Source organism: Artibeus jamaicensis, unplaced genomic scaffold (assembly GCF_021234435.1).
Source record: "Artibeus jamaicensis isolate MK-2021 breed Jamaican fruit bat unplaced genomic scaffold, CSHL_Jam_final scaffold_474, whole genome shotgun sequence".
Lineage (NCBI taxonomy): Eukaryota > Metazoa > Chordata > Mammalia > Chiroptera > Phyllostomidae > Artibeus > Artibeus jamaicensis.
This window is the reverse complement of record NW_026522046.1, coordinates 1408060-1430160: the sequence shown is the minus strand read 5'-3', so window position 1 is coordinate 1430160 and position 22101 is coordinate 1408060. Positions and strand designations below refer to the sequence as shown.

Here is a 22101-nt window from a genome sequence, read left to right as displayed (position 1 = left end):
ATAGGCCATTTATTTCTTCCTCATGACAAGCCAGGAACATACCTTATAGTTTCCTTCCTTAAGTACATGTAGTATTCATCATACCTTGAATAGAACCATTTGCCACAATAATTCACATTTTATGGACAAAACAGAGGTTAAAAGTTTTGAAGAATGAACTAGACTTAGTATGCTTCACTAGAACATATTTTTTACTTTTTTAAAACGAACTGAGCGGCCCTGGCTGGTGTAGCTCAGTGGATTGAGCGCGGGCCTGCGAACCAGAGAATCGCGGTTCGATTCCCAGTCCGGGCACATGCCAGGGTTGCAGGCAGGTTCCCTGCAGGCCAGTTCCCAGCAGGGGACGCACAAAAGGCAACCATACATTGATGTTTCTCTCCCTTTCTCCTTCCCTTCCCCTCTAAAGATAAATAAATAAAATCTTATTAAAAAAAAACTGAGCATTGTAAGAAATACAAATTTTATGGAACATATAATGGACTTCTGCTCTAATAGTACAGTCCTTCAGAGTCCCTCACACATCACTGCCAGCTGTGGCTAAATGGCAACTCACCGATTCATTGACAGCACATATTTAATGTTAATAAGAGTACTTCACAGTTTGCAAAATGTAATGACTCTATTTCTGATGTCATAACTTTATAAGATGTATTGTAACTTGCATTATCCTTACTTCCTCACAGATGAGGAAAAAGGACCCAGAGGAACTAGATTACTAACTAAATGTCTCATAGATTGCTAGTGGCAAAGCTGTGTTAGATCATTCATTCATTTTAATAAACATGTTAAGCTCATAAAATATATTAAGAACAATAATACTTGGAACTGGGGATACAAAGATGAGGAATACAATCTTCGCTTTATAGGACTTCTAAATCTACCAAGGAGCATTTAAAAACAAACAAACAAAACAAATCACATAAGAATCTAAAGTAAGATAGACTACAGTAAATCTCCGAAAAAGCCTCCAGGATGGCATGGGACTCACGTGAGGGAGAAATTAACATAAGCCATTACTTGAGTTTATTTACTACTGATAGTGAATTTGTCAAGGGTAAAAAATAAGACTTATTCATTCTTATTTCCTCACAGAGCCTAAAATACAAAGTCTGTCTGGAAAAAGCCCAACTATTTTAATATAAAACAGTTTGTTGACATCAATGTAATCTGGCAGCCAAGGAGAGTGGACTGGAATGTGCATGTGAATGTGCATGATGACTTCACTGTATTAGTCAGTGGGGGCAGTAGATGCCTTTGAGTGAGTATGTGTACTATGTGGCCATCACAAAATGACTCAGAGAGTGGAGCAACAAATATGCATCAAATTTTGCATTAAGCTTGAACATTCCTCTGTGGAAACTATTTGGATGATTTTGAAGGCCAAAGCTATGGGCAACTGGTGATTGGCAGCTTCTTCATAAGACACGTGCTCATGCATCCCATCTCATGCAGAGTTTTTCTATGAAACATTGAATTATCCAGGAGACCCAGATCCCTACAGCCCAGATTTGGCACCCTGTGACTTCTGGCTTTTCTCAAAATTAAAATCACATTTGAAAGGAAAGAGACTTCAGACCATCACTGAGATTCAGGAAAACATGATGGGGCAGCTGATGGCGACTGGGAGAACTGTGTCAGGCAGGTCCCTGAGTGACTACTTTGAAGGAGACTGAGGCATCAGTATCGTGTGTACAATGTTTCTAGTATCTTGTATCTTCTTCTGTAAATGTCTATATTTTTCATATTATGTGGCTGACTACTTTCTAGATGGACTTCATGCTATAGATGTTCAGAACATGTTGGTTGGAAAAAATAAAGTGAATGCATTAAGTTGTTTGCTTCTGTATTTCTTTATATGATGTAGCTAAAATGAGTATTATGTACTCTAAGAATAAGGAACAGAACAAAAACTCACTGGACTACACAAAAATGAGAACAGTCACTACAGCTGCATTAGATGTTTCTTAAAGGGATACTAAGCTTTTAATCCTTTACCCTGTAATGATTCCACACATACAGGGGCAGGCCAAAGTAGGTTTACAGTTGTGGATATGTGAATCACAGAGTTTATTCTTGTACTATTATTTATTCATTATTGTATTATTTATTTGTATTACAACTGTAAGCTTATTTTGCCTATCCCTGTGTGTCATAATGTCCATAGTCTTATACTTTATCAAAGGGCATTCAGGAGACCTACCAACTATAAGACAACTATATACGTGGATCCCAGGGAAGTTTGAAAGCTCTGGAATGGGAATGTTTGCAAAGCACTATCAGCACACTGAAATTGTTTTTACTGAGTCTATAAATGATTGTGTTGTTCATGGAGTCTACAAACCTGTTTGCAAAAACAGCTTACTCCAGGCTTGTAAGAGAATGCAAACTAATGGTTATTGAATCTGCCACTTACGGAATAACTTCGCAAAATCAGCTTGTTCCATTAGAGTCAAAACACAATGTGGACTATCTTTTCCTAAGACGTGGTAATGTTTCTGATTCCAATTCCAATGTGTGTGTTTTGTGGGGAAGGAGGAGGGTCTTCCACACCAACAAGCAATGCTCTGACACCAGCTGGGTGTCCTATGGTTCAACCCAGTTAGAACTCTGCCTCCCTGGAGAGTGAGTCAGATCTGAAAGGTTAAAGACTCAGTCTCACAAAACTTCCTTCCTGATCTTCCCCTCCTCCACTGCCCACTGCTGGATGCCAATCACAATTCCAGGTTGTTACCTGTATTTCTGACCAGCTGCCTACAGATCAGAGATTCCAACAACCTTTTCCACAGGCTTGATTAATGTGCTAGAGCAGTTCACAGAACTCAGAGACACGTTTTATTTACTAGATCACCCATTTATTATAAAAGGGCATAACTAAGGAATAGCCAAATAGAAGAAGTGCATAGGGTAAGGGATGGGGAAAGGGCCTGAAGCTTCTGAGTTCCCTCCAAGCTCACCGCTCTCTCCAAAGCACCACATCTTCACCAACCCAGAAGTTCTCCAAACTCCATCCTTGGGATTTTTATGGAGGCTTTATTATATAGGTGTGATTGATTAACTATTTGGCTATTGGTGATTGTTTCAATCTCTAATCCCTCTTCCCTCTCCAGAACTTAGGGGGTGAGCCTCTAGTCATCTTTGGTTTCCCTGGCAACCAGCTTTCATCCTTAGGTGCTTTCTCAAAACCGTCTTCATTAATATAAACTCTGTTTTGGTGGAAAGAGGCTTGTTATAAAAAACAAGACAGGACACATGCTTAAACTTTATGCCTCTGAAGCAATTTTAGAAAGTCAGGAGACCAAATATTATAATGAAAGATGCTCCCATTGCTCTTATCATTCAGGAAATTCCAAGGGTTTGGGAAGCTGTGAGCCAGGAACCCTGGATGAAGATGAAATGTATGAGAAATATGTATTTTGCCATCTGAATGACCAAATACGTATGTCTTACAAATCAAAATCTTGTATGTGAAATCTGATCTAAATGGTTACCTAAGGACACCATAGCTATGGGCTAAAAAAGTCATATCCATAGCCTAAAAAGGTAATAATTCATCTTCATAACCATGAATATGCAAAGTAGCATTTTTCTAGGATCAGTGATGCTTTTGACTTAAGTCTTCCATATATCTCACTTTGTTGGCCTCATAGAGTGGCCCTCACTTAGTTGAACTAATAATATCTGTGGAAAGCTACTGACCTTTCAGATAGACTGTATATATTTCTACCATATACAAAAATTCAGCTGAATGACATGATCCATTCAACAAATATTTATTGAACATCTACTACAAAGCCAGCATGTAATAGCCATAAATTAAGTTCCATATGGTGGGTCATGTGAGCTTTAGGTAAACAATAAAATCTGTGTTCAACATAAGTTGTTCATTTATTTTTTTTCATATCCTGTTTCCTTTAAGCTTATTAAGAGTGTTTTCACAAAGAGGGTAGGAGTGCAGACAAAAAAACTTTACTGCCTAATCAGCAAAATGTTTAAAAAATCTCAGTCCAATAAGAGAGGCTTGGGAGGCTCACAGCTGGCTTCTACTTAGTGCAATTACAAATGAAATCCAGCACTTTTGTCAGAGCCTATTTAAAACTTTCCATGCCTGACTAGCGAGTGCTTAAAGAGAGTAATAGCTGTTCTACAACCCAAAAGGCTGCACAAACCTAGGTCAATAAGCTCGACATCTGGTCTGGTCATGGTTTGCCCTCTATTAACATTTTAAAACTTAAATTAAATAATTTATCCCAATTGCTTTTATAGGGCTTTATATGCCCCCAAGTACAGGGAGAGAGAGAATCTGTCTTTAATAGAAACACAGATAATTTTTAATTGTTGAGAAGAAAGAAATACTGTAAACAAAACTTTAAAATTCATGGTGATGAGAAGTTCAAATTTTTGAAATTTCTTTACATGTAAAAAAGCAATTACTTTAGTTTTCCTACTAGTTTCTCAGTTTAGAATCACAGATAGTCCCCAAAGAATTAAAGTCTATAATTGCTTCAATGCTATCTGGCAATCCACTGTCTCTAATACCCTAAACAGGCCCCTACTGTCTGGATGCAATGGTAGAGGAGTGAAGGGACAGGAAGGAAGAAAATGATTCATTTTGTTGTACATCTTTCTGCAGGATCCCCGATGCATTACTGACCTAATAGACGTGAATAGGAATCTCAGATTGTGAACTGTGTCGGGGGCTGAGGAACTGGCTTATTTTTAGCTGATCCAGCCCATAAACTTTGTTTCAAGTGTCCATGAAATTTCTGTGTAAATAGCAGAAAGAGTCCAGCGTTTAATTTTTTTTTTACTTGTTTACTCTCTGTGTCTTTCATCAGAACATCCTCTATCTTGGCATCTATCTCCTGGGAGTATTGTGGGCTGTATCAAAGTATATCAAAGCAGACTACAAACTTTTAAGCTCTTAGCAATGTAAGAGTATGTTACATTTGCAAGGAAAGATTTTTAAAAATTAATGTAGCATCTTCTTCAGGACAGTGGTAAGGATACAAATACTGTATTTTCAATTTTACATCATTTCCAGTCCTTATCCTAAATCTCTTGGCCTGAAATCAAAGAAATGGTTCCTATTTTATATTGGCACAGTTGCTGTTTGTTTTAAAGGGTAAGTGAGATTCCAGCATGCTTACTATTCTTAGTAAGAAGAGGCAGTGAAAATTCATCCCCAGAGCTCCCCATTCTGGAGGAAACTGGTGAACACTCATGTTTGTTTCTCACCCAAAAAAAGAGAATACTTTGGTAGGAAGCCAGAGGAGGAAAGGAGACCACCTTCATCTAATGCTGAAAATAAAGGCAGATAGATATTTTTATTTGAAATATAAGCATTAGAAATGGTCATTATATATGCTTTCCAAAAATATTCTCTAGTAATAGAACAGAACCGGATACACTGTGTGTGTGTCTTTTGATGGAGCACTGCATTTATCACATTTTCAGTTAATTATAGTAAGATCTCATGTGAGGCTTATTATATGATTCATGGAGGAAATGCAGGCAGTATTCATCCTCTAGGACCCAAAGCAACAGATCAGAATAAGTAACTAGTGTCTCTAAATCCAGAAGACCATGTTGAACACCCTGAAGAATGGACATGATGAGTAGAAAGAATTCTGATTTGCTGTGGGTAATTCACAGCTCTCAGCATTTTCTTATTGTCCTTGAACTAGACTTTATGCAGGTGGAAGAGAGAATGGCAGAATGCAGGCAAACTTTCATTGTGTAGAAATTGATCATATTAGGAAAATGATACACCTCTATCAAGCCCTTATACTATTTTTTATATCAAGAAGGCATTTATATAACGTGACTTGGTGTGCTAATTAGAATAATAATGTCAACCTTGAGCCAGCACGTTTCACAGGTCCTGACTCTCCTCTCGCAGAGTTAGGTAGAGAAGCCTGGGGTTGCAAAGTGACAGGGTCTGGACGGAAAGGGAGCATGGGAGGCCACCCAGTTGAACTTCCGGGAGAGACACTGCAGCTGAGAGATGCATGGGGTGGGTAGGGGCAGGAGGTGTGTTCAGGGTTCTTGAGTTGTCAATAGCAAAATCAGAGCTAAAATCCAGCTTTTCTGGTCCATTCTTTCCACTGAACTCACACTCCCTTTTAGTTCTCTAGCAACTGCAGGAAGAGGAAGTAGGCGATAAGGAAATCTAATTAACTGGAATACTAAATCAGCAAGTTCATTCTGACAGAAGAGGAAAAAAAACAAACACTGAAACCAACAAAATATGCTTTGAAACCAACAAGGCCTCCCTCTGAGTCCCAGTTTTAACTACTGGCAGAATACTAAGCCTCTATTTTCCTTGCTTGCTTATCTACAGTTTACCTAGGATATAACACATGCATATATTCTGTTCCTAGTTGCTAGGACAATATTTTGCATTTACTAAACACTCAGTAAATAGTAATGCCTGAGGGAGGTGTGGAGCCTTAAAACAAATCCCGGGCTTTATAAAGACTCCAGTCATTTTTCTCATGCACGTTTGCATCTACACGCCACTGGACAAGTTCTGTGTGAACACCTTTAGAGGTGAAGAGCTCATTGGATTGGATTTGACTGACTGAGCTATAACCCTGTAAAATCCTCCCATTGGTACTGGTTAGGACTTTCCCAGCCATTTCTAAGAAGTCCTGTCATATTTCTACTTAAAGTCATTCCAGAACTTGAAGACAGCTCTCCAATGCCTATGTTATCTTTTCTCCCAAGTTAAACTTTCCTGTTTCTTAGAGCTAAATTAAGTCCCTGACTCCCCCTCCCTGCTTTGGCAACCACTACACTTGTGTTTGGCTCTCACTGTGATGCCACAAAACCAATTCAGGATCCCATGTAACTACAGAGCCAGGACACTTGAAGGGGAGTCATTTGATAACATTTTTTCATCGTGTCCAAAGGTGATCCAAAGATCTATAACATACTGCTATTTGGATCTCCATTTGCAGTATTTCTCCTACTTATCATTTTAGGTCTACAACTTACTAAACCAACTTCAGCTAGATAAAACATCTTTTATAGTTTATAAACATTAGTAAAGCTACTGAACACAGGTCAAGGTCAATCACATACACAATAAACACACGTAAATAAATGAGTTGCCTGCCTTTATGCTAGTTAAATTTTCCAGAAACAAACAAAATCCGGTCAATTAAATTATTTCATAATTCAAACAGTGCTGACAGTATAGGTGGGCTCAGTGCATTGAAAGACAAACAGGAAATTACATTCTTGCAAGAGTGTCTTTATGAAAGCAAAAGGCATTTGTGAAAACTTTCTTTGAAACTGGAACACTCAAAGCTGTACAACAGCAATCATAAATCACAAGGTTTATTTCTGATAATCCTAGAATACATAATTATCTCTTCAGAGTTCTGTAACACTTGGTGTCTACTGCTTATAAGAGCAGAAGCTAGTGATAGTCTAGGCAGCATATTTCTGACTCAGAAATTCTTAGAGAGGAACATAATTAATCTATTACCAAAACAATCTTAATGATATCCTAATAATTTATGTAAGTTCACGTCCCTTGGACAGGAAAGCAATTAGGTAACAGAGAAAATTGAGTGAAACTTTCTTCATAATATCTACTAGCTGTAATATTCAAACTTTGAAGTTATAATCTGCCCATAAAATGGCTTCATTTTTTTTATTGTTGTCCAAGTACAGTAGTCTCCATTTCCCCCACCACTCCCCGCCACCACACCCAGGTTTCATTTTTGAACACACAGATAGCGGCAAAAAAGAACAGACCTTTTTAAAACAACAAATCATTTTTTCTAATAAATGTGCCTTACAATCAGGTCTTTGTTATTAACATAAGAGTTTGGAATGTTATCTGTATGAATTTTAGGGAAAAATCAAGTCAAAACAAATAACCAAATATCTTGCTTTACTGGACTTCCCAGATAAAAATAAACACAACAAATAAGCGTAAAAAAATCAAAAATAAAATTGTTTACATTTTATCTTTACCTAGCATATTGAACATCTGTTAAAATGCATGTAGGGTCACACAAATGTGTTTAAAATAAAAACAAAACATAAGCACACACAAGGGATTGAATAAGTGCCCAACTTCATTCCCATGATATTTTGAAAACCATCAGCCAATGCTTTTCAGAACTAGTTAGAAGTAGAAGCTATTCCCTAGATACTCACCGCTTTCTCACCACACTTCATAATTCTAACACATTAGCTTTGGCTGAACCAGATGCCAAATGGTTAGTTATACAGTACAGAGCAGTCAGCGCGGTGGAATGATACAGCATAAGCGCATTTCAGCCAAGGCACATTCCCAGGGCTCTCCGTTCCCTTACAGCTGCCACACCTCTTCCTAGAATACAGTTCTGACGACTGCCTCGCTTTTGGTCACAGTAAGAATCTTAAGACATGGATATATCATATTCTACTCAGGACTGGAGCATGATACCAAGGATACTTGATTAATTCTGCAACAGAGTAAATACATACAACTTCCATAATTAATATTGTAAGGTAGCTTACAATAAAAATGTATGGAACAAGAATACAAGTATTACAAGGAAGGACAGAATCTAATATAAAGTTATAAATATATAAAATATGTATTATACATATGTGATTAATTGTATCCAGAAAGTACATTGCAATATATCCATCCATTTATTCCACAAGTATGGAGTGAAGCCCTATTAGATGTCAGGTTAAGGAACTCATCACTGTAATTTAGTGGGGGGAAAAAGATTTTTTTGCCTCAAAGATGAAGATAAGTAGAGATATATGATAACTAAGAAAACTATTAAAGCAATAAAATTATTACAGATCTTTCTTTTCACTATAAAAGTTAAAATTGGAGAGTGAAATAGTTAACTTGGGAGGAGGAAACTCTTTTAAACAGAGTGGTCTGGAAGGCCTTTCTAAGGAGGAAATATTTGAGCTGAGACCTCAGTAACAAAACCAAGAGACAGAAGACTTAGAGGACAATATTCAAAGCAAAGAAAATAGTGCAAAGGCTCCTTGGTACCTCTGAAGAAAAGAAAAGCATGCTAGAGTATCTGGAACTTAATAAGGTAAGGCAAGGCTGAATAAGTAAGCAAGGCCCGGATCATCTAAGGCACTGTAGACCAAGGTAAGCAACTTGGATTTATATCTAAATAATTTGAAAAGTAATGATTTGGGGCTTTAGTTATATCAGAGCCTTCTAGCTGCTGAGATCTCTCAATTTGCTTTCCTTTCAACAAGGAAAAATAGAGCAAGCATTGTTAGAAAGTCATTTAAGAAAATGAAAAAATCAGCTCAATTTTTCTTCTTCCCATTAACTTGCTTTCTTGTTTACTAGATTTTATTCTTGCCTCCCACCTGGGAGGCAATTCCTTGAATTGCCTGAATTCCTTCATAAATCTTAGTTCCACTTATGGCAGAGAGAGACACAGAAAGACAGAGAGGCAGAGAGAGAACAATGCGATGGTCAGTTTTATGTGTCCACTTAGTTAGGCGACGGTTCCTAATCACACATTAACCTAGATGTTGCTGTGAAGATACTTTGTAAATGGGATTAAAGTCCATAGTTAGTTTATTTTAAGTAAAGGAGATTATTCTAGATAATCTGAATGAGCCTGATTCAATGAGTTGAAAGGGCTTGAGAAGGGGATTTCTTCTTCTTGAAGGAAAAATAAATTCCTTCTGCAGACAACTTCAGCTTATGGCCAGAAGTTCAAGTACACCCCTCCTGAATGGACTGTCCTATGGATTTCAGACTTGCTTAGCCAGCCTCCCAAACATGGTAGCCATTTCCTTGAAGTAAATCACTTATGATGTACCTGATTCTATTTTTCTGGTTGAACTTGACTGATACAAGGTGTTAAACTCACTTTGAAGTCATGCTTTAAAGATAACCTGTGCCAAACACTAAAGGGGATAAAGATGAATATCACCCCTTCACTTCTGTGATAACACAATGCGATTTTAATTATGTAGAAGATGGTGAAAGAAAGAATGGTTGACTCAGATATAATGTGGCCAACTTTCATTATTATGGCCTAACACTCTCACGGTAGATGATGACAAAGTCAAGATCGAAGCTCTAGAGCACTCACCTAGGTTGGATGTGTGGGCTGGTCTAGTCCAGGATGCTATTGCTGGAATAGCTTATCAGAGTGACCAGTTCCCTCTAATTATGGTCAATCCCATCAAACCCTCATAGAATTGTATTTTCACTCTATAATGGTACTTAACACAGCTTGGTTTAATCCTAGATAGTTGAAGCCATCTTCTTCTTTAGAGCTAGATTTCTCCTTGTTTGTTTTTTTTTTAAATTTGAATTTATTGATGTGACATTGGTTTGCAAAACCCTACAGTTTTCATATTTTTTTCTTTTGGTAGGCACTCAATAAATATTGAATAGAACTGAAATAATCTGAATGTAAAAGAAAAAGTCACAGACTTTAAGACTAAAGCTTCCATCCTAGTTCTCCAGTATCATCATCATGCTGACAGTCAAAAGTACTGACTGTTTTGGAATAAAGGTCCAGTGGCTGTAAGAGATTATGTCTTTGTTGGGAGGGAAAGGTAACCTAGAGTAGTTCCTTAACCTGTGGGCACAAAAAGTTCACCTTCTGTGAGGTCTTATTAATCATTTTAATTTTTTGGATTCAGATGCTGGAGCCCAGCATAAGACCTACCAACTCTGAGCCTCCAGGGCTGTGAACAAGAAACCTGTATTTTAAAAGCTCCTGGTGATCCTGATGCACAGCACTGCTTGGGAAATCTGACCTAAGAACACATTTGTATGTTTCAGGGGTTTGGAATGCAATGACATAAGAAAGCAAAATATATGCAATGTCATATTAAAAAAAAAGATGTTTGTTGGGGGGGCCGTTCTTGATCTAGATTTGCCTCATATTGTATCACAGAAAACTCATTCTCCTTCCTTGTGCATACAAGTCCTCTGACTTCCCACGTTCTAGAGCAGCGGCCGTCACGCTGCGCTCCTGCAAGTGCCACGCAGGCGCCTCAAAGACTGCGGAACACAGACGAGGCAGTTCCACCAACAAACACACTCTCTTCTTTTACTGATTTTTTCTTTAAAAAAGTCACAATTATTCATAAGTTTTAACTTGAAAAATGGCTTCTGCTAACTTAAGAAAACTGGTTTGAAAATAATGACACTAGATTTTGCTTCATTTTATTAGAGATCCTTTTTGCTTGGTATGTTATTAATATTTATAGACCCTAACATTAATAAGTGGAGGATGGGCAGGAGATTTAAGCTTAATGATATGTCTTTGGCCTATTCAAAGCTATTGCTCTCCATCTCTTAGGATAACTGTACTGACATAAGTAATATTTACCTAAAATATTCACCCAAACATTCTCCTGGAGGAGCTTATCACAGAGCAGCTTTTCGTGACTGACTAGGTTATAGGAACAGCTGGAGATCAGCTGCAACATATTCTGGAAGCAATGTTTCTTCTTATCAGTATCACATCACTGACAAGTTAAAGAAAAAAAAGCTCTGTAAGAGACAGGAAAAGGTTTCTCCCTGCTGCCTCCTGTCTACATGTCCTCCAGCCCCCGACCTTTCCAGAGCAACAAGAAAAATGGCTTTGCAGGTGTGTGCATATAGCATTTCAAGAGCTGAACAGCTGCCTGTCACAGCTGCATTGAAATTTGCTTCAGATTCTGGTTTCAAATTACAGAAGATGTGAGTAAGGGCGCATCCATGACTCAGACCTCAACCCTTGCCAAAGTCGTAGTTTTCTAGAAAGAATACTGCGGAAAAATAGTCAGAAAAGAGAAGAGAAAAAGAAACTGCTATGCTCATGCTAACTCCTGCTTAAAACTATATCCTGATGGTATGATGAAGAGCAAAGGGTCAGAGTGTTTAGGAAAGATAAATATACATAATAAGGCTTGTCTAATGTTTCAATAGACACACGGTTATTGATTAAGTTCTGTGCAGCACAGCGCTTGTACGTAAATAATACCAGATGTTTAAGATGTGGTTCAAACCTGTATTCTCTCACATCTTCTTGCACCCCTCACCACACATTCCAGAAATTGGCTTTCTGCCAATATGACAGGGCAGGAAAGGGGAAAATGAAGAAAGTCGCTCTGGGGTTACAGTATTACTGCCCTGTTGATGAGCCGTTGATGATGTGTGACGACTACATTTGGCTTTCATGACCCCTCTGAGGGAAAGCTAAGAATTGTAGTTTTCTTGAGGCAGTTGGGATCCTGAAAGGATTGTTTGATCATTAAAACTATGTAACAGGGACACACATGTAAACTGATATGTAAGTTACAGGGCCACACATGCACATGTAAATTAACTTGTGAATATGTTAATAAATACAGAGAGAGTGATTTCATGGAACCAAAGTCATCAGGAATTAAATAAATTTGAGAAGTGCTGGGTTAGACCACGGTAAATGTGTTCCCTGTGGGTGGGACTCTCAGAACCTGACATGCTGGCTCATATTGGAATGTTCAGGTGAGCTGTGTACACAGACTGTCCCTCAAAGCTGGGTGACTCGGAGGCTTTGGGATGACACTTCATGAGAGCAGTGATCTGCAGGGCCTGCTGAGAGAAACGCTGCTCTAAATTAACCCGAGGTGTCTTTCCAGTCTCTGGCTGAACCTTCCCTGTGTGAAGAAAATAGCTACTTTCCGAAAAAGTCCATTCTCTCCTACACAGAATCTAAGGCAAATGTAATTTTTCCAACACTGAACCATAATCATCTTCCTTCTAACTTCTACCACTGCTCCTAGTTTTGTATTTTGGAACAACAAAAACAAGAATAATGTAGTCCCTTTTTTCTACGACCCTTCAGATATTTGAAGGCAACAATTTCATTCCCATGGTATTCTATTTTACAGGAAAAAAAACAAACTTCAGTTCTAAAACAAACTTGTCAGATCACATACTGTAATCCTCTGAATTTGAATGTCTCCTTTGGAGAAGGCACCCCAAAATGAACACACAAATTCAGATGTGCTTTCACAGATGCAGTCCTGGGTCTCATTAGTTTTTGTCTGGCAGATATGCCAAATCATTGGTTCCCATTAATTTCCTAAAACTTTTGAGTCCTTCTCATAAGTTTTGTGGCTAAACATGTGTGAACATGCATGAGTTTTGGGGGAGTGTAAGGAAAACACAAGTCCATTAGATTCCATTTGTCTTCCATCATGGAGACACTTCTGTAAGATAAACTGGTTGTCTTTTCTCAGTTATTTTATAAAGTCATCTTGGTTTCATGCAGATTTCATCATTTTAAGAGACTGGGGTGCACTGTTCTGAAGGTTACTACTACAGTCCTTCCGGTTTAATACTAAGTCATTAACTGATACCACAGAAATCCTTTCAAGCAGTTACAAATGCACGTAATACCGATCAGGAACAATTTCCGAAGCCAGTCATGAATGTAGAATATAGTAGAAATACAGTCAAATGCCTTCTGAGATTAGGATTTTCATTTGTAGTGATTTCCTGATATGCAAATCTAAGTAGCTAGTTTTCATTGATGTAGATAATGCAGTTGTTATTAATTCACCATCTACGGCATCAGTAATAGTATCATCATGTAATCTGATCTGAGTAAGGGTGTCCAACCTGTGACCCAACACAAAATCCTGAATTTACTTAACGCATTATGAGATATTTTGTGATTAGGCATCACAGTGGTGTTTAATGTGTGGCCTAAGACAACTCTTCTTCCAGTGTGAGCAGAGAGGCCAAAAGTTTGGATACCCCGGGATGATGTTAACCCCAAGTCTCTGAAGGAAGTAGGCTCTCAGTAGTTGAGAGATCACTTCCAACAACAGGAGAGAAAGCACTAAAGAAAAAAATCAACATAGTCACAATAATAGGCAACCAATACACAATAAGCCTTTTGTTTTTGCTGTTTTTCTCTATTAAAAAAATGCAAGTGGAAAAAGAGGTAACATAGAATTTTATGGCATCAAAATAAACAACGTCATTTCAGTCTTTGTTCAAACAACATGATTTAATATGAAAAAGATTAGACAATTTTCTCAGCTTGCTGTACCACTGGACTCCTCAGTTTCAAAAAATAGATACGAATCCTGAGTGATTTTACTTAAAAGGCAGCTGACTTTGAAGTTATAGCTTAATCTACTTTCTTTTGAAAAAAATTAAAAGAAACAAAAGAAATCTTCCATTAGGCAAATTCAAGTGTCTTATTGTTGATCTGGAGAATCCCCAACAATTTAATGGACACAAAGAAAATAATGAAAATCTGTAACACCTGTTTGTCATTTCAAGGACAACTATTACTTTCAAATCACTTTCCCTCCTCAAGATTTAATCTGCCAAGTTTCTGCCTACAGCAAATTCTTGCAGCTGGGTTAGGATCCCCCAAGAAAGGGAGTTCAAGAGAGAAACGCTGAGGGAGGCATTTCAGCCAAGGAGGCGTGTCAGCTGTGGAGGAGGATGGGCAGTTTCTGAGCACAAGGTCTCCCACTGTCAGGCCTGGGAATGCTATTTTGAAAGGCTTCTTCTCCCACGTGTCCTATTTATGCTGCCACAAGGGTCAAATCTTGCACCCCAAAAAGAAAAAAAGTTATTGAGGGAACACAATTTTGTTCCTGGTAACAGACACTCTCAAAAAATGAAGAAAAAAACAGAGAGGTGGAATAAACAAACCATTTATAGTTTAAAATGATTACCGCAGGGTAATAATTGTAGCTAACTAACATCTATTGAGATCTTGCTCTGTGTTTTCAGCGCTGCTGTTCTCAGGAGGGAAATAATACTGGGTTGGCCACAAAGTTCATTTGGCTTTTTGCCAAGATGGCGCTCGTAGCAGTTCGTTGTCTTGAACTTCACTCAAAACGATTTTGTTAGATTGTATTGTGATGGCTGTAATACCAGTGCACAAAAAAATACTTATCAAAAATGGTGAATTTTTGTGAAGCCATTTTAGTACTGAAGATGGAAGAATATGGAAAACATTTTTGGCATACTATGCTTTATTATTTTATGAAAGGTAAACATGCAACTGAAACACAAAAAAAGATTTGTGCTGTGTATGGAGAAGGTGCTGTGACTAAGTGAATGTGTGAAAAGTGGTTTGTAACATTTTGCACTGGAGATTTCTCACTGGATGATGCTCCATGGTTAGGTAGAGCGGTTGAAGCTGACAGTAATCATATCGAGATGTTAATTGAAAACAGTCAACATTATATCACAAGTGAGATAGCCTACATACTCAAAATGTCCAAATCAATAAACTTATTTGTGAAAATGAAAAATATGTCTCTTATGGAAAAAACTAAATAAACTTTTTGCCCAACGCAGTATTAGATCACCATTTTACACAAATATAAAGTGAGGGCAGAGAGGTTATTAACCTAAGAATGTTTGGCCATGTGTGTGCAGGTATATAGAAGTACATGTATATGTATATATATATTTGTGTGTATATACTCCCACACATGTGTGTATGTATGTATACATGTATGCACATACATGTACACATTTAGTCTCTACTAAGACCAACAAACTGCACATATTAAAAACACAATCTGAGGAGTTTTGACATATGTACTTGACCATGAGAGCGCACCACAATCAAGATACTGAATATATCCATCATCCCGGAAAATTTCTTTGTACCCTTTGTAATCCATCTCTTTCCCTCTCCTCTCTTCATTCTGAAGCAGCCACTAGTCAGTTTTGTTTCCATAGGTTAGTATACATGTTTAAAAAGAACTTTATAGAAAAGGGATTATATAGCATATACTTTTTTAAAATATGGCTTTTTTCACTCAGTAAAAATAGTTTAAGATTCAAGCATGTTGTTGCACATATTGATAGTTTATTTCTTTTTATTGCTGAATAGTATTCCATTGTGTGGCAATACTACAATTTATTTCACCATACATTCATTGATAGACATTTGATTCTGATTTTTAGCGATTCCAAATAACGATGCTAAAAATATTTAGGTAAAGGTTTTTACTTTCCCTGATGATATTGGGCACAATTTAATACACTTATTTGCCACCATTATATCATCTTCAGTAAATTGTTCAAATCTTTTCCTGTTTTTTAAAAAGGGTTATCTTATTATTGAGTTGTAATGATTCTTTATATATTCAAGATACAAGTCTTGTCAGATACATATTTTGCAAATACTTTCTATCAGTTCATGGCTTCCTTTTTGTTTTCATAAATGTCTTTTAAGGAACACTTTAAAAAATTTGATAGGATGTAACTTCTTATTTTTTTATAATTTGCACATTTTATTCCCTTTATGAAATAACCACCAAATCCAAAGTCACTAATTTTTTCTCCTGCTTTCTTTTGGAAGTTTTAAACTTATAATTCTTTTTTTTTTCAAATTTTATTTAGTTATTTTTCAAGTACAGTTTTTTGTCTATTTCTCCCATCCCAGCCCTCCCTGCCCTGTCTCCCCCCTCTCTCCCATTCCCCCCCCCCCAGTCCTCATCCCTGTGCCTTTCATACTTGTTCCTCAAAATCCCTCCCCATTTTCCCCTTAAATTCCCTTCCCTCTCCCCTCTGGTCGCTGCCCACTTGTTCTCTATTTCAGTGTCTTATACACGATGGAATTCTATGCAGCAGAGAGAAAGAAGGAGCTACTACCCTTTGCAACAACATGGATGGAACTGGAAAGCATTATGCTGAGTGAAATAGGCCAGGCATTGAAAGACAAATACCATATGATCTCACCTTTAACAGGAAACTAAACAACAAAACAAGCAAGCAAACAGAATTAAACTTATAATTCTTATACTTAGTTTTATATTCCATCTGAGTTAATTTTTGTATATGGTGTGATATAAGGATTGAGGTTAATTTTTTTCGCACATGGCTATCCAATTTTTTCTTCACCACTTGCTGAAAAAAATATTTTTTTCCATTGAATTGTCATGGTCCCCTCATTGAAAATCAATTGACCACGTATCTGGGTCACTATCCCTGGACTTTATTCCCTTCCGTCCTTAACCTCTGTGCCGTATTATACTCTGAGGCTGCTCCTGCAACCAGGAAGGCAGTGAAATAATGCCCTTTCAGAGTTGCCCCCATGCTTTAATTTTTAAATGCTCAGTGTGTCATCCATAAAGCAATTTAGGCAATGAAAGAATCTGGCTTACCTGGTGGTCAAAAAGAGGAACCTAAATTTTGAATAATCTAAAAGTGAACTGGCTTTCTTTCTGAACATCTGGTGAAGTCACTGGCAGCTATTCAGTATAATCATAGAGCTCCCGTCAGAAGGGACATTTGACTGTGTCTTTTCTTTTGGGGTGTATGTGGAAGGGGGGAGATCCTCGAATCTCAGCATTGGGAGCGATGCTACTGGGCTTACAGTTCACCTGTTTGACCTCAAGGCCCTCTTTGTCACGTATAAGGTCTTCAATCAGTCAGGAGGTTTGATTGGACCCCTACAGAGAACCCAACCTCACCCCCTCCTGTACCCAAGGCAGCCCATTTGTCTATGGACACTCCTAACAGCTTTAAAGCTCTTCCTCACATTGTACAATTCTGTGATCCTGAAACACTGATGTATTAATCTAAGTTTTGAAGCCCCACATGGATTCTACCTCCCTGGCCATCAGGCAAATGAAGACACTCTCAGGTACTGTCCTGACCTTCCCTTCCTGCCCAGAATTATTAAAAGAGCTAAGTTTGATATTACCCCTTGTTCATATTATGGAGTTGTAGGCCCCTTCCATCTCATTCTTCATCTTGAATAGTTCTCCTTTTTCGGTATGTTTCTAAAGTGGTTAGCCCCAAACAAAACACAATTCTCCAGGAATGGTCTCATAAGAAGTACAGTGGGAAAATCAAGTGCTTTGTTCTTCAGGCATCCCTGAGCACTCCCGCCTTCCTCAGCAGTCAGAGAAGGATTGGAATTATCTTCTGGAGGGCATGCCCCTCCCAGTATACAGGCTTCCTCTGCTAGTGTTCCAGGAACCCGTCTGCATCAGTGCACCTGCTGGCGTTGTTGTGAGAGGCTGCATTTGCTTCAGTGAATTTTTTTTGAGGACTCTTTCGACATATTTCCCATTTCATGATGGGTGATTTACGAGTGCACCTGCCCACCCCTTGCTGAGTGCTCAACAGTTTTTAACCAAAAATGTCTTGACCCCTGTGAGCCACCCTCCCTAGTCACCTGATCTTGCCCCAGTGACTTTTTTTTGTTTCCTCGAATGAAAAAATGTCCTCAAAGCGAAATGTTTTGCCAATGTGGAGAAGGCTAAACAAAAAACAGCAGAAGCACTAAAAGGCCTCAAAATTGACAAGTTCAAACCCTGTTTTGAGCAGTGGAAAAAATATCTTGATAGATGTATCAGACCAACTGGAGAATACTTTAAAAATGACAAGTTTAAACATGCAAGAATAAACTCATAATTTTTTATAAATACAGTTTTGGGGTCCCCTCTCAGACACCCTTCCTGCTCTGTGAAGAAGGGGCCTCGATCAGTCACAGGACTAACATGTGTCCTGTACACAAGTAACAAACAAGGGCTGCTATCACGTGTGACACTGGAGCACACTGACCTCCCAGTGCTCATAAACAAGCTTTAATGGTGCACGTCGGAGTTCAGAATAATAACCAGGAGCACATAATACATGGTCTCTTGATCAGTAGTTTCCTTACTTATCCAAGTTTGTTTGGGTTTGGATAAAAACTAAAAAATTTCAAGTTGATTTTTCTTCTGCCAAAGAGTGACGTTATATTTAATTTTTATACAACTAAGTTCGAAAATTGGAATTCACATTAATGTGTTTTTAATTACACCCTTTTACTTGAATAACAACCACACTAATAAAAAAAAAGGTTTTCAGTCCATGTAACAAGGATATTTAAATGCTAAACAAAATGTAATCAAACTCTGGGACAGTGACTTCTGCCAGATACAAAGTATTATTTTTCCCTTTCTCTGGTTTCACTAAATACCAAAAGGCCCAGGACTTAGATATTTAAGGCATCTGCTAATTACATTTCAAGAGTCAGGCAGTGGTCATAGCTATATTTCACAAAAGGCTTATGTTCTCTTGAAGGAAGTCAAAGATAACTGTAGGCACTGTAGCAAGTATGAATAAAATAGACTCTGCTTTTCAAAGAGGGAATATAGAATACACTATCATTCTCAATTTTATCCTCCTGGCTTTACTGCTTTATATTTGGTGGATAATAAAAGTAATCATTATAAAGTGGAATACAGCTCTAAAAAGAGCATCTATCTTTTTTTTCATTTTGGCATGTACCATACTTTGTAATTAGGTATCGTATTTGTTTTGTAGATTAAATGTTTGTGCCTCCACATCCCACCCTTGGCAAAAAAAAAAAAAAATCCTGTGTAGAAGCCCAAGCCCTTTCATATGGAGAAAGGGCCTCCGGGAAAGGTTAAATGACATCGTAAGGGTGGGGCCGGGATCTATGTGATTAGTGTCCTTATAAGAAGACACATAGGAGCGTTCTCTCTCTCCGTCTCTGCCTGTGTGTGTATAGTGGGAAAAACCACATGCGGACTGTGAGAAGGCAGCTATTCCCGCCAGAAACTTAATCAAAGGGCACCTTGGGGTTGAACTAGCCTCCAGAACTGTGAAAACACAAATGGCTGTCACTAAAGCCAACCATCTTGGTACTTTGCTAGGACACCCCCTCCCGTCCCCTGACCCCCAGTGAACTAAAACACATTAAAGGGATGTTTCCCTCGACTAGACTACGGGCAGTCCCATCAGGGCAGCTAATAACTCCATTCGGTTCACAGCTGTATTCCCCAGTACTCCACACGGGGACTCCACAGAGCAGCTGCCCAATAAATATGTAGGAAAAATTATATAATTTTAACTAGAATTTTATGAAATGAATTTTGGGAAGCCTTTATGTACTCTCTTTTTATACAGAATATTTGATCCTGGGACTCTATAACTAGCTCTGAGACAAATCCCCATGTGTATGTTGGGGGCAGGGGGAATTTTCCTTAAGCCAACAAACAGTTCTTCGGACACCAGCTCGCTGCCCTACCATTTATACCAATTCTAATGTGACGGACCTGGATATGACACGGGATTCCACAGGGGAGGGACTCAGTCTTACAGATTTGAGTCAGAAGCCCGAGCTCTTACCTTTACTTCTTCTGTCTGACCAGCTATAAATCTAAAGTTCTCATGATGCCCTCACTGGGTTTGATCAACTTGCTAGAGCAGCTCATAAAGCTCAAGAAACCTGCGTTTTCTGAGGTTATCAATTTAATATAAAAGGGTACAACTCAGAGCAGTCCAACAGAAGAGAGGCATCGGGCGAGGTGTCAGCGAAAGGCGAAGAGCTTCCGCGCCCTCCCTAGGAGCGCCACCCGCTCTGCGTCTCCAGGTGTTCAATCAACCCGAAAGCTTTCAACGCCCCCACCTTTGGGGGTTTCTCGGAGCCTTCACTGCAGAAGTGCGAGTAATTAAACCACTGACCATGGGCAACTGAAGTCAATCTCCAGCCCCACTCCCCTTCCCAGAGGCTGAAGCTGAAAGTTCTAACCCTCTGATCACAAGGTGGTTCCCCTGGAGATCAGCCCTCATCGATAGATTACCTAAAGATTTCCAAAAGTCACCTCATTAACATATAAAAGACACCTTTACCACCATTATTACAGGACATTCTGAGTGTTCTAGCAATTGTGAACCAGGAACTACCAACAAAGATCAAATATGTATTTCTTATAAATCACAGTATCCCATTTGAAAATTCATGTTTATAGGGAGCATAATTTCAAGGTGTGGATGGTGATCTGGGTTAATTTACTCCTCTTTAAGAGTCTTAAACTCAAATGAAGGTTCTGGTATCAACAGAAATGACAGAGGCTTTTTCCTGGCTGCAGGCCGCTGGGATGCCTTAGACATGCCAGGCCGGAATCTATTTCCATGAATCCAGGAGACTGGATTAGAAAGGCACAGGCAGCCGCTCAGGCCTCCCCACATCCTCTGCCTGGGGAATGTCCTCAAACCCACGCTCCACCCAGACTCGGCTCTGTCTTACGCAGGCTACACTCCCCAGGCTGTAACTCTCAGACAGACCCTCCCCCCTTCACCACAGACTAGGAACGTGTCTTTGGAAAAAGTGACCTCATCCCAGGGTAACTTGGGTTCACTTATAGCAGAGAGGACTGTGGAGCTGCTGCCAGCCTCAGACGAGGAGAAGGGGGAGGAGGGGAACTGGAGTTTGCACTACCTATAAATCAATTTGAAAGGTTGGGAAGGTTTGACTTTAAATATCTTCTTGTCCTTTTACATAGTGATGGGTAGTTTAGAGTCGTGCTACTCAGAGTGGGATCCTCAGACCAGAAGCAGAGGCATTATCAGGTGGGAACTTGTTAGCAGTGCTAATCTCTGGCTCTGCCGCAGACCTGCTGAATGGAAGCTACATTTTAATAAAATCATACTGGGGATTTATATGCACATGCAAGTTTGAGGAGCACTGGTTTGAGTCCTGGGAGAAGCACCTGAAACCACCAGTTCTGATCCCCAGCCAGGCCCTGGATAAACTCTATCGTCCCTCCAACAGGTCTCTCCTGATGTCCCTCCCCTGAACCCCTTCCGTCAGGGCTATTTCTTTCTCTCATCCCCTGGGAACCGAATCCTGCACATCTTCTCTATCTGAAGCAAGCGTTTGGTTGTTTGGGGGTTTCCTATTGGTAAATAATGGTGACGCTGAGAAAGGAGGAAGAAGCTGCCACACTTGACCTCACAGGATCCTCCTGTAGGAGACCAAATTCAAAGTTGCTGAAGGGTGGTGAAGATAGAGATGGTGTGGGGTGAGGTCTTCGAGGCAGAACTTTAAATTCATCTACCTTTCTGTAAAAAGAAAAACTTTGCCTATGAAGAGCATCTTTCCATAGAAACATGGGAGCGAAGAGAAAGATGAAGGAATAGGAAGAGATGGAGAGTCGCCATTAGGGGCTCCTCCCTCTTTCTTCCCCTCTCTTTCTCAGTCACTCCCAACATTAATGCATAGTTGGCCTTCAACCTGAAATAGTCAGAAATGAGAAAAGAATTTGGGATCTGGCTTTGGAAGATGGGGGTGGTAGAGATGGAGAAGCAGCTGGGGCAGATCAAAAGCAGGATGA

The 22101-nt window shown here is 39.0% G+C and overlaps 1 protein-coding gene across 1 annotated transcript in view; it reads right to left on the bottom strand.

Annotated features, from left to right (window-relative positions):
• The window catches only part of P3H2 (prolyl 3-hydroxylase 2), a 154356-nt gene that overhangs the window by 72607 nt on the left and 59648 nt on the right, over positions 1-22101 (bottom strand). The window lies entirely within an intron of this gene.